The sequence below is a fragment of the Canis aureus genome, chromosome 21 (genome assembly GCF_053574225.1).
Source record: "Canis aureus isolate CA01 chromosome 21, VMU_Caureus_v.1.0, whole genome shotgun sequence".
NCBI lineage: Eukaryota > Metazoa > Chordata > Mammalia > Carnivora > Canidae > Canis > Canis aureus.
The window spans coordinates 43,422,757-43,431,780 of NC_135631.1; the positions used below are offsets into that span (position 1 = coordinate 43,422,757).

Genomic DNA, 9,024 nt, shown 5'->3' on the forward strand with positions numbered 1-9,024 from the left:
GGGATCTATCTACTTGCTTCTGCCAAAAACCTATCATTCCACAGTGGATATTTGAGTCCTTTAGCTTTGGGTTTTTTTGGTTTTGTTTTTATTTTAAGTAGATACACATTCCCTTCGGGGAGGCAACACTTCCACTTTTCATCAGCCTTTACAGTATGTTTTAACAAGTTCTGCTTTTCTGTGGATTTGACAGGCAGAAAACAGGAAGACAGTAAATGTTCAGCTGAGGCTGAGAGGGAGGAGAGAAGCTCTAGGAGTGTGGATAAGAGAAAAAGTGGGTAAATGGAATACTTCTAGTGGCATGAAAGCTCCTCCTTTTCAAAATTTGGCCTAGTGTTATGGAGCTTGAAAATTTGGCCTAGTGTCATGGAGCTTGTACTGATTGAGTGTGGATGCTCTGAAGGTGATGTCAATAATGATCATTCAAAGAGAAAATCTAGGCTATAAGCATCACCTTCCTCAAGAGCTTTGAGGAAGTCAGTCTAAAGACATCAGAAACGCCTGCCAATGCTAACTTCCCACCTGACTTTCACTATGTGGGCATTGTATTTTGATACAAGAAAACTCCATTTAAGAAGCCACGGGTGTAAAAGGTAAGTGCTATCTTCTTCAGTGGGTCAGATGAAGGGCTTGCACCCAGACTCAGTTCTCTCAAGAGCTTACCCCCACGTCCAGCGCGGGACCTGCTAGCCACGGGAGCCTATTGGGTGCTTAACATGTGGCTTGTCTAAATGGGTAAGTGCTGTCAGGTAGAAAAGATACCCTGGATTTTAAAGACTGAATATAAAACATATGTGCAAGATCTCACTGATAATTGTAAAATATGAATTTTTGTGTTGAAATAATTCTAGATACGTTAGGTTGAATAAAACATGTGAAAATCAATTTCACACCTGTTTCTTTATACTTTCTAAAATATGGTGATTAGAAAATAAAAGATTGGGGATCCCTGGGTGGCTCAGTGGTTTGGCGCCTGCCTTTGGCCCAGGGCGCGATCCTGGAGTCCCGGGATCGAGTCCCGCATCGGGCTCCCTCCATGGAGCCTGCTTCTCTCTCCTCCTGTGTCTCTGCCTCTCTCTCTATGTCTATCATAAATAAATAAATAAATCTTAAAAAAAAAAGAAAATAAATGATTACACATGTGGCTTGCATTGTGTTTCTGTTGGACAGTGCTGAAGCCGACTCTGAGCTGACAGGCAGTCGAGTGCCATGAAAAAGTCTTGGACGGACAGTTGGAGGCCTGGGTCTTACTTTCACCTCTGTTACTCATTCTAGGACTTAGGGTAAGTCATCTTTTTTAATCTTCAAAACCTGAGCATGAACTAGATGATCTCTAAGGCTTCATCCAGATGGAAAAACAAAAAATTCTTCAAGGCTAAGAGTATTCTTTTGTTTTTTTTTTTCCCCTAAGTAGGTTCCACGCCCAACATTGGAGCCCAACCCGGGGCTTGAACTCACAACCCTGAGATCAAGAGTCAGACGCTCAACCAACTGAGCCACCCAGGGATCCCAAAGGCTACAGGTTGTCTTATTATTTCTTTATTATATATATTATTTGTATTATTTCAGATAGTGAGAAGCTAACATTCTTCCTATACTTATTTCCAATGCAGTTATAAAACGCATCACTTACCATTCCAAAGAAAAGGCAAGAATATGCTGTTTGATAATTAAGGTGTCAGTGTAACCATAATAAGTTCTCCTGAGGCTCTCTGGACCTTGCTCCGTCTCATCCTGTCATCTCTCCTGTCTGCTGGCTCCTCCAACAGGCAGAGAGCTGGCTGAGAGGTTAGTGTCAGCTTCATTGCCCTAGCTTTATCCAGCAATAGCTTCTAGCAAGTTCCAGATCTCCCTTCTACCACTGGTTTGAAATCTTCTCTGCTTTTCTTTCACCTGTGGAAATCCCAACATTCTCTGGATGCAGTGGATCACACACCTGGTGTCAGAACTAGGAGTCTTTGAAGAACTAGAGGTAAAGAGGAGAGATCCTTCCCTAGGGTTAGAACCAGAAACAGTTCATGAAGAGATTCTTTGGGTCCTAAACTCCAAAACAGGTTTTCCTGTTACTCTGATTCAATGATCTCCTAAATAGGTCTCTAACTGTAACTCATTATTTTTGTCTATTATGTTAATATTCCTATTTATCCTTGTATTACATATTTTTCTACCTATTCATTTTTGTTGGAGGCATGGTAGCTATAGCCCTATGGAAAGTGCGTCTGAATCCAAACTTTCTTTTGTTTCCTTGGAAAGAGTGGACTTCATATGTATTATTCAAAGTAAGTTTTTTAATTTTCTTTTTTCTTTTCATTTTTTTTTATTTTCAAGCGGTTTCAGATTTACAGAAAAATTGCAAAGGTAGTACAGAGAGTTCCCATATACCTGAACCTGGTTTCCCCTAAGATTAACGTCTTAAATTAGTATGATATGTTTCTTTCAGTTAATAACCAGTATTAGGCTATTATTAAAGTTTATACTCGCTTCAGATTTTTAAAACATTTTTTAAATTAAAAATAAATTTTATTTATTTATTCATGAGACACACACAGAGACCTAGGCAGAGGGAGAAGCAGTCCCTGCATGGAGCCCGATATAGGACTCGATCCCAGGACCCTGGGATCATGCCCTGAGCCAAAGGCAGATGCTCAACCACTGAACCACCCAGCTGTCCCTCTCTTCAGATTTCTTTAGTTTTACCTAAATTACCTCATGTCCTTCTTCTGTTCTAGCATGTCATCCAGGATGCCACATTACATTTAGTTCTCATGTCTCCTTAGGTTCTTCTCTTGGATGTGGTGATTTCTCAGGCTTTCCATTTATTTATTTGTTTACTTATTGAATCTTTGGTGTTCTCTCTCTTTTTATTTTATTTTTATTATTTAAAAAAATATTTTATTTTTAAGTTTTCTCTCTATCTCAACGTGGAGCTCAATCTCACAACCCTGAGATCTAGAGTTGCACACTTCACCAACTGAGCCACCAACTGAGCCACCAACTGAACCCCTCTCTCTGTCTTTTTAAATTGAACTATAATTAACATACAATGTTATATTGGTGACTGTGTGAGTTAGGGTACTCTAGGCAAACTGACCAATAGACCATACATACTACACACACACACACACACATAAATACATACATTTATTTTAAGGAATTGGCTGATGTGATCATGGAGGCCAGCGAGTCCAAAGTCCAAAATCTGTACAGCTGGCTGGCAAGCTAAATACTCAGACAGGAGTTGGTGGTGCAGTCTTGAGGTAGAATTTCTTCTTTTCCAGGAAATCTCGTAGGGCCCTCACTGACTGGATGAAGCCCTGCTCACCTTATAATCTCTTTATTTAAGAAGGGTCAACTGATTATAGATGTTGATCACATCTAGATACAGCAACACCCATATTACCGTTTGATTATATAACTGGGTACCATATTAGCCAAACCGACACATAACACTTAGCATCGCAATGACCTTAGCAGTTATGGGGTGTCAGATATTTTGTACAATGTTCCTCAGTTGGGATTTGATTGATGATTTTTCAAAACATGTATTGTTTTTATGTATGTTTGGGTGAACTAGATTTTATGGATCAATGGACTAAAGGGTAACAGTGGCTGGATTGTTTGGAAATAGGTTTCTTAGGAATAGAATCTTGGCCCAGGCTCTGGAATATATAATGTATTCCTGCTGTGGCCTCCTGTTTGTATTCTGCTGGAATGTTCAATTTGATCTTCTGACTATTATTATTATTTAAACTTAGAAAACCCCCACTATTATTAGCATTAGAAAGAGTTACAAAAATAGTACAGGAATTCCTGTAGACCCTTTACCCAGCTTCCTCTACGTTAACATTGTACAGGCCATAGTACAACCATCCCAACTAAGAAACTGACATTTGTACCATACTATTAACTAAACCATAAACGTGATTCAGATTTTACCAGCTTTTCCACTATTGTCCTTTTACTGTTGCATGATCCAGTTAGGATGACACACCTTTCATTATCATATCTCCTCAATTTTATTTCATCTGTGGCAGCTTCTTGATCTTTCCTTGTCTTTCATGACCTTGAGACTTTGGAAGAGTACTGGTTGATTATTTTGTAGAATGTTCCTTAGTTTGGCTTATCTGATACTTCCTGATGTTTCTGGGATATTATCCTTAGACTGAGATCATGTATTATTGGAAACAATAACCATGGAAGTGATGTTCGTTCTTAGTGTATCCTATCAGGCTAAGGATACAGTTCTGTCTTATTAATGGCGATGCTCCCCTTAATCTCTTGGTTCAGATGGTGTCTGCTAGGTTTCTCCACTGCACAGTGACTGTGCCTTTTTCAGTCAATAATTTCTGTTGCTAGGGAGAAGGTAATTTGAGGGGATGCGAATATCTTGATTTTCTTTTTAATCTTTCACCCACTGATTTTAGCATCCACTGGTGGATCTTACCTACAACAGTTATTACTCCAATGTTCAAATGATGATTTTCTTTTCTCCCTCATTCCTTCTACATTACTAAGTAGAATATTCTATAAGGAAGAGTTGGTTTTTCTCCTTCATTTATTTATTTATCCACTTGTTTTTTTATATCAGCATAGATTCACATGATTCTTTGGGTTATATGCTGTTGTTTTTTTTTTAAAAAAACCAACTCTGCTACAATTTTGAAATGGAGGATTTTAATAAATCTTCAAGTAAGAAAATACTTTGATCTCCCTCATATGTTATTACATACCTTAAATTTCTTGAAAGAAGCCAAGGTAAAATCTAAATCTCAGAAATGTTAAATAAGGAGTACACAGTCTAGTGAAGTGGTTTTAAGAGCAAGGCTTCTGGAATCACACTGGCCAGGTATGTACTCTCTCTGCTTTACCTTCCTCATTATAAAATAAGGATGCAAGCAATATCTACCTAAGAGGAGGTAAGACAAGATAATATGTAGAATGTTTAGTGTAGTACCCAGGTATATAGTAAATGCTCAGCAAATGTTAGTGTGTATTAAGAATAAATAGCTGAAGGCAAGATTAACCCCATTTGTCAAGACTGAACAGAAATAGTGAATTAAGAGATTACTGGAAATCATACCTTTGATTGGTCCCACATCTTACGTTTTGTTTTCTTCTTTTACATACTCAGTAAATACCAAAGTCAGAATTTGTCCTAAGAATTATTCTTTAGGGACACCTGGGTGGCTCAGTCAGTTAAGCATCCAACTCTTGATTTCGGCTCAGGTGATGATCTCAGGGTTGTGGGATTGAGCCCTGTGGTTGACTCCGCACTCAGTGGGGAGTCTGCTTTGGATCCTTTCTCCCACTCCTTGAGCCCCTCCCCTACCCACTCTCTAAATAAATAAATAAATGAAATCTTTAACCCCCTTCCTCCCCCGCCAAAGAATTATTCTTTAACTTTTCTGAAGCAGATCTGACTTTGAGCAATTGGTAAAATTATGGAATTAGAAACAAGCAAGGATCATCTTCCATGTCCAACCCCTCTCTATTGCAGATCCACCCATTCTTATGGCTCCTTCAACCCCTTAAGCAATACAACCTGGGTGTATTTGTTAACAGAGCCAGCCATACTGCCGTCTCCTGTCACTCCATCTCCTGGCAATTTGGAGTATTAGGGTCTCATGCCTCTGGCCAGTCAACAAGTATTTATATGCACCAGCCTCCAGATTCAATCCTTTTATTTTCTTCTAGGATCACTCACATGTCATTTTCTGCTGTCATTGGTTCTCCACATAACTGGAAATCTGGGGTCTACAAAACAAAACGTTTGAAGAAGGTCCTTCTGCTTACTGTAAAACCCAGCTCTGCCCTGTGGCCCCAGCCCCATCTTACACTCGAGTCTCTTGAACTTCTTTCTGTTCGTTGAACTCACCAAGCTTTCTGCTGCCTTAAGGCCTGTGCCTACATTGTCCCATCTGCCTGGAAGAACTGTCCCCACAACTCTTCACTTACCAGTTATTCATCCTTCCAATCTCAGCTCACAACGTTGCCTCCGTGAAAGGCTTTTGCACATCTCCACACCTTCATTCTTTCTCATGGATCTTTGTTCTTATCCTTCCTAACCCTTATAACACTGTGTCATTATATATTTATTTATATGTGCCCTTTTGTTATGCTTGACTCCTTCCCAGTATATATACTCCATGAAGGCAGAGTCACATTTATTTCGTGTTGTTACTCTACTTTTTGTCTGTAGTGTGGCATGTGGTGCATAATGATCAACAAATGCTTTGTTGGGTAAATAAATAGCCAACATCTGCAAGATGAGAGTGTTCAATTCCATGTATTCTCCAACCTTTCATTAAACATTTGTTGAACGCCTATTAGTGCTAAGCGCTGGGAATAAGAAATGACTAGACCTCATCCCCTGCCATTTTGGAGGTCCCAGTCTATTGGGACAGTGTAGTAGGCTAAATATTGGCTCCCTGAATATCACACCAAAGTCCCTGGAGCCTGTAAATATTACCATTTTTGGGAAAAGGGTCTTTGCAGGTATGACTAAGGATCTTGAGTTGGGGAGACTATCATGGATTATCCAGGAGGGCCCTAATTGCCATTACATGTATCCTTATAAGAGGGAGGCAGAGGGGGATTGTAGCGTACACAAGGAGGGGAAGGTGATGTGAAGGTGGGGGCAGAGATTGGAGTGATGCGGCTGCAAACCAAGATATGCCAGCAGCCACCAGAAGCTGGAAGATGCAAGGAACACATCCTCCCCTAGAACCTCTGGCAGGAGTGTGGTCCTGCTGACACCCTGAGTTTTTACCCAATGATACTGACTTTGGAGTTCTAGCCCCCAGAACTGGGAGATGACACATTTCTGTTGTTCTAACCAGGCTGCAGTAATTTGTTGCAGTGGCCACAGGGCACTAATACAAACGATGATACAAATAAAACAAATCCTTGGGAAACATCACACATGGAGGTGAGAACCAAGGTGGTGTATGCTTGCAGAGGAAAGTGCTGTCTGGGAAGTGTCTGGGAAGGTGTGGCAGAGACAGAGATGTTGAGCTAGGGTTTAAAAGATAAGCAACTGTTTTCAAGGGAGTGCTAGAGCTGGTGAATGAGGAGGTCATATTGGTGGAAGCAGTGGTGTGTGTAAAGGCATGAAGCCACACGGAGCATGGCATATTCCGGGAACCAGAAGATCTGCATTGAGCTTGAGTGTCACATAGATGGAGAAGAATGGTGGGAATTGGCAAGAAAGAGAACCAAACTGTGATCAGATCAGACTTTGAACTGCCTTCCATGTCATGTTAACATGCTTAACCTTTATTCTGTAACTGACAGGAAACTAATGAAAATATGGAGATGACTGATTTGTGGCAAATGAGATTCCATGGCAACATGAACAGTGGACTACAGCAAGGTGAGACTAGCTCAGTCCTGCTGGCAACTCTATCTAAAGATGAATAAAACATAGTTCTTGCCCTCGAGCAGCTCAGGGTCTACAAGGGAAAACAAGCAGGTGAGTAAATACATCCTCTATCCCAGATACTCGTAAGGCTGTGGCAATATCCTGTGAGAGATGAGACACTAAGGCAGGAAAAATAGGGACAGAAAAATGGGGATATTTGGGAGATAGCTCCTTGGTTTCTAAGCTAACAGACCCCAGAGATACCACTGACTGTGAATGTAGGAGAGGGAGGAGTGTATGGGGGATTTTAACTTGTGCAGCAGAGAAACATCATTCACAGAATTGAATGGGGAAAAAGCTAGGAATTTAGGTCTGGTTGAATTGAAGATGCCTGAGGGACAGCCAAGTAAAGACTTCAAGGGGATGGTTAGAAACATAGGTTGAATCTAGACACAGATCTGGAGGTCATCAACAAGGGGTGGGACTTGAAGGCATGAAAGGGAATGAACAGGCAGAGACAAGGGAATAGGATCGAAGTCAGAGCCCTGTACAGTACTAGCACTTGAATGGGAGAAGAAATACAAATTGTGTGATATACGAGAAGGGTTGTAAACAAAAATGAATATTTTGGAGTTTTGGAGGTGTTGATGACTTCTATAAATGCCTTTTTTTGAAGGACTTTTGAGTGTCTTAGAAACTCCAGTTGTCCCCAGGCTAACAAACTGGGAACTTGATTGGTAGCCCATATGTCTATGCCTGCTGGCTTCCTAGGATCTAGCCTAGGGATAAGGCTGTGTAATTTGGTTAACCCGAACACCCATTACAATAACCAGACATTTAAAAAAAAGATTTTATTTATTTATTCATGAGAGACAGAGAGAGAGAGGCAGAGACACAGGCAGAGGGAGAAGCAGGCTCCATGCCGGGAGCCCGATGTGGGACTGGATCCTAGTACCCCAGGATCACGCCCCAAGCCAAAGGCAGACGCACCTAACTGCTGAGCCACCCAGGTGTCCCAATAACCAGACTTTTGACCAAATCATTAAACAATTAATCCAGTGAGCACTTAATGATCTGATCCTAATTGGTCAATAGGCTGACCATAATGAAAATCAAAATTCTGTCGCACAATTGGACCAATTCATCATGTAGACATTTCTTGAGATAAGCATTTAATTTTTCAGTTATTAACAAACTTCCGGGCATATTGGCAATTGCTCTTAAGCTATATAAGTCATGTTTAAATTAATGAGGTCAGGGCTCAGTAACCTCTTGCACCTTCATTGCCTTTTCTGAGTGTTACTGGCAGACCTGAAGCATGAGCAAGGGAGGGTCAAAGAAGGAGGGAAAATGAGTCAAGGAAAGAGGCTGGAGAAAAAGAGAAAAGCAGAGAGGAAAGCAAGGAGAACAGAGAAACTATAAAGGAAGACATTTATCTGAATTTGCTCATAAAGTTTAGGATGAAACATTTCTTATTTTAAGATTTACTTACTTTATTTTTATTTATTTATTTTAAAAAAGGATTTTATTTATTTATTCATGAGAGACACACACAGAGAGGCAGAGACACAGGCAGAGGGAGAACCAAGATCCTTGCGAGGAGCCCGATGCAGGACTCGATCCCAGAACCCTAGGGTCATGCCCTGAGCCAAAGGCAGACACTC

At 40.6% G+C, this 9,024-nt stretch overlaps 1 long non-coding RNA gene across 1 annotated transcript; it reads left to right on the forward strand.

Moving 5' to 3' along the window:
- Positions 1-217: 217 nt before the first annotated feature.
- On the forward strand, positions 218-1,780 carry LOC144293482 (uncharacterized). Its single transcript, XR_013360705.1, has 4 exons — positions 218-593; positions 1,171-1,283; positions 1,415-1,522; positions 1,614-1,780. It is a non-coding gene; the product is annotated as an uncharacterized LOC144293482 (long non-coding RNA).
- The last annotated feature ends 7,244 nt before the right edge of the window (positions 1,781-9,024 follow it).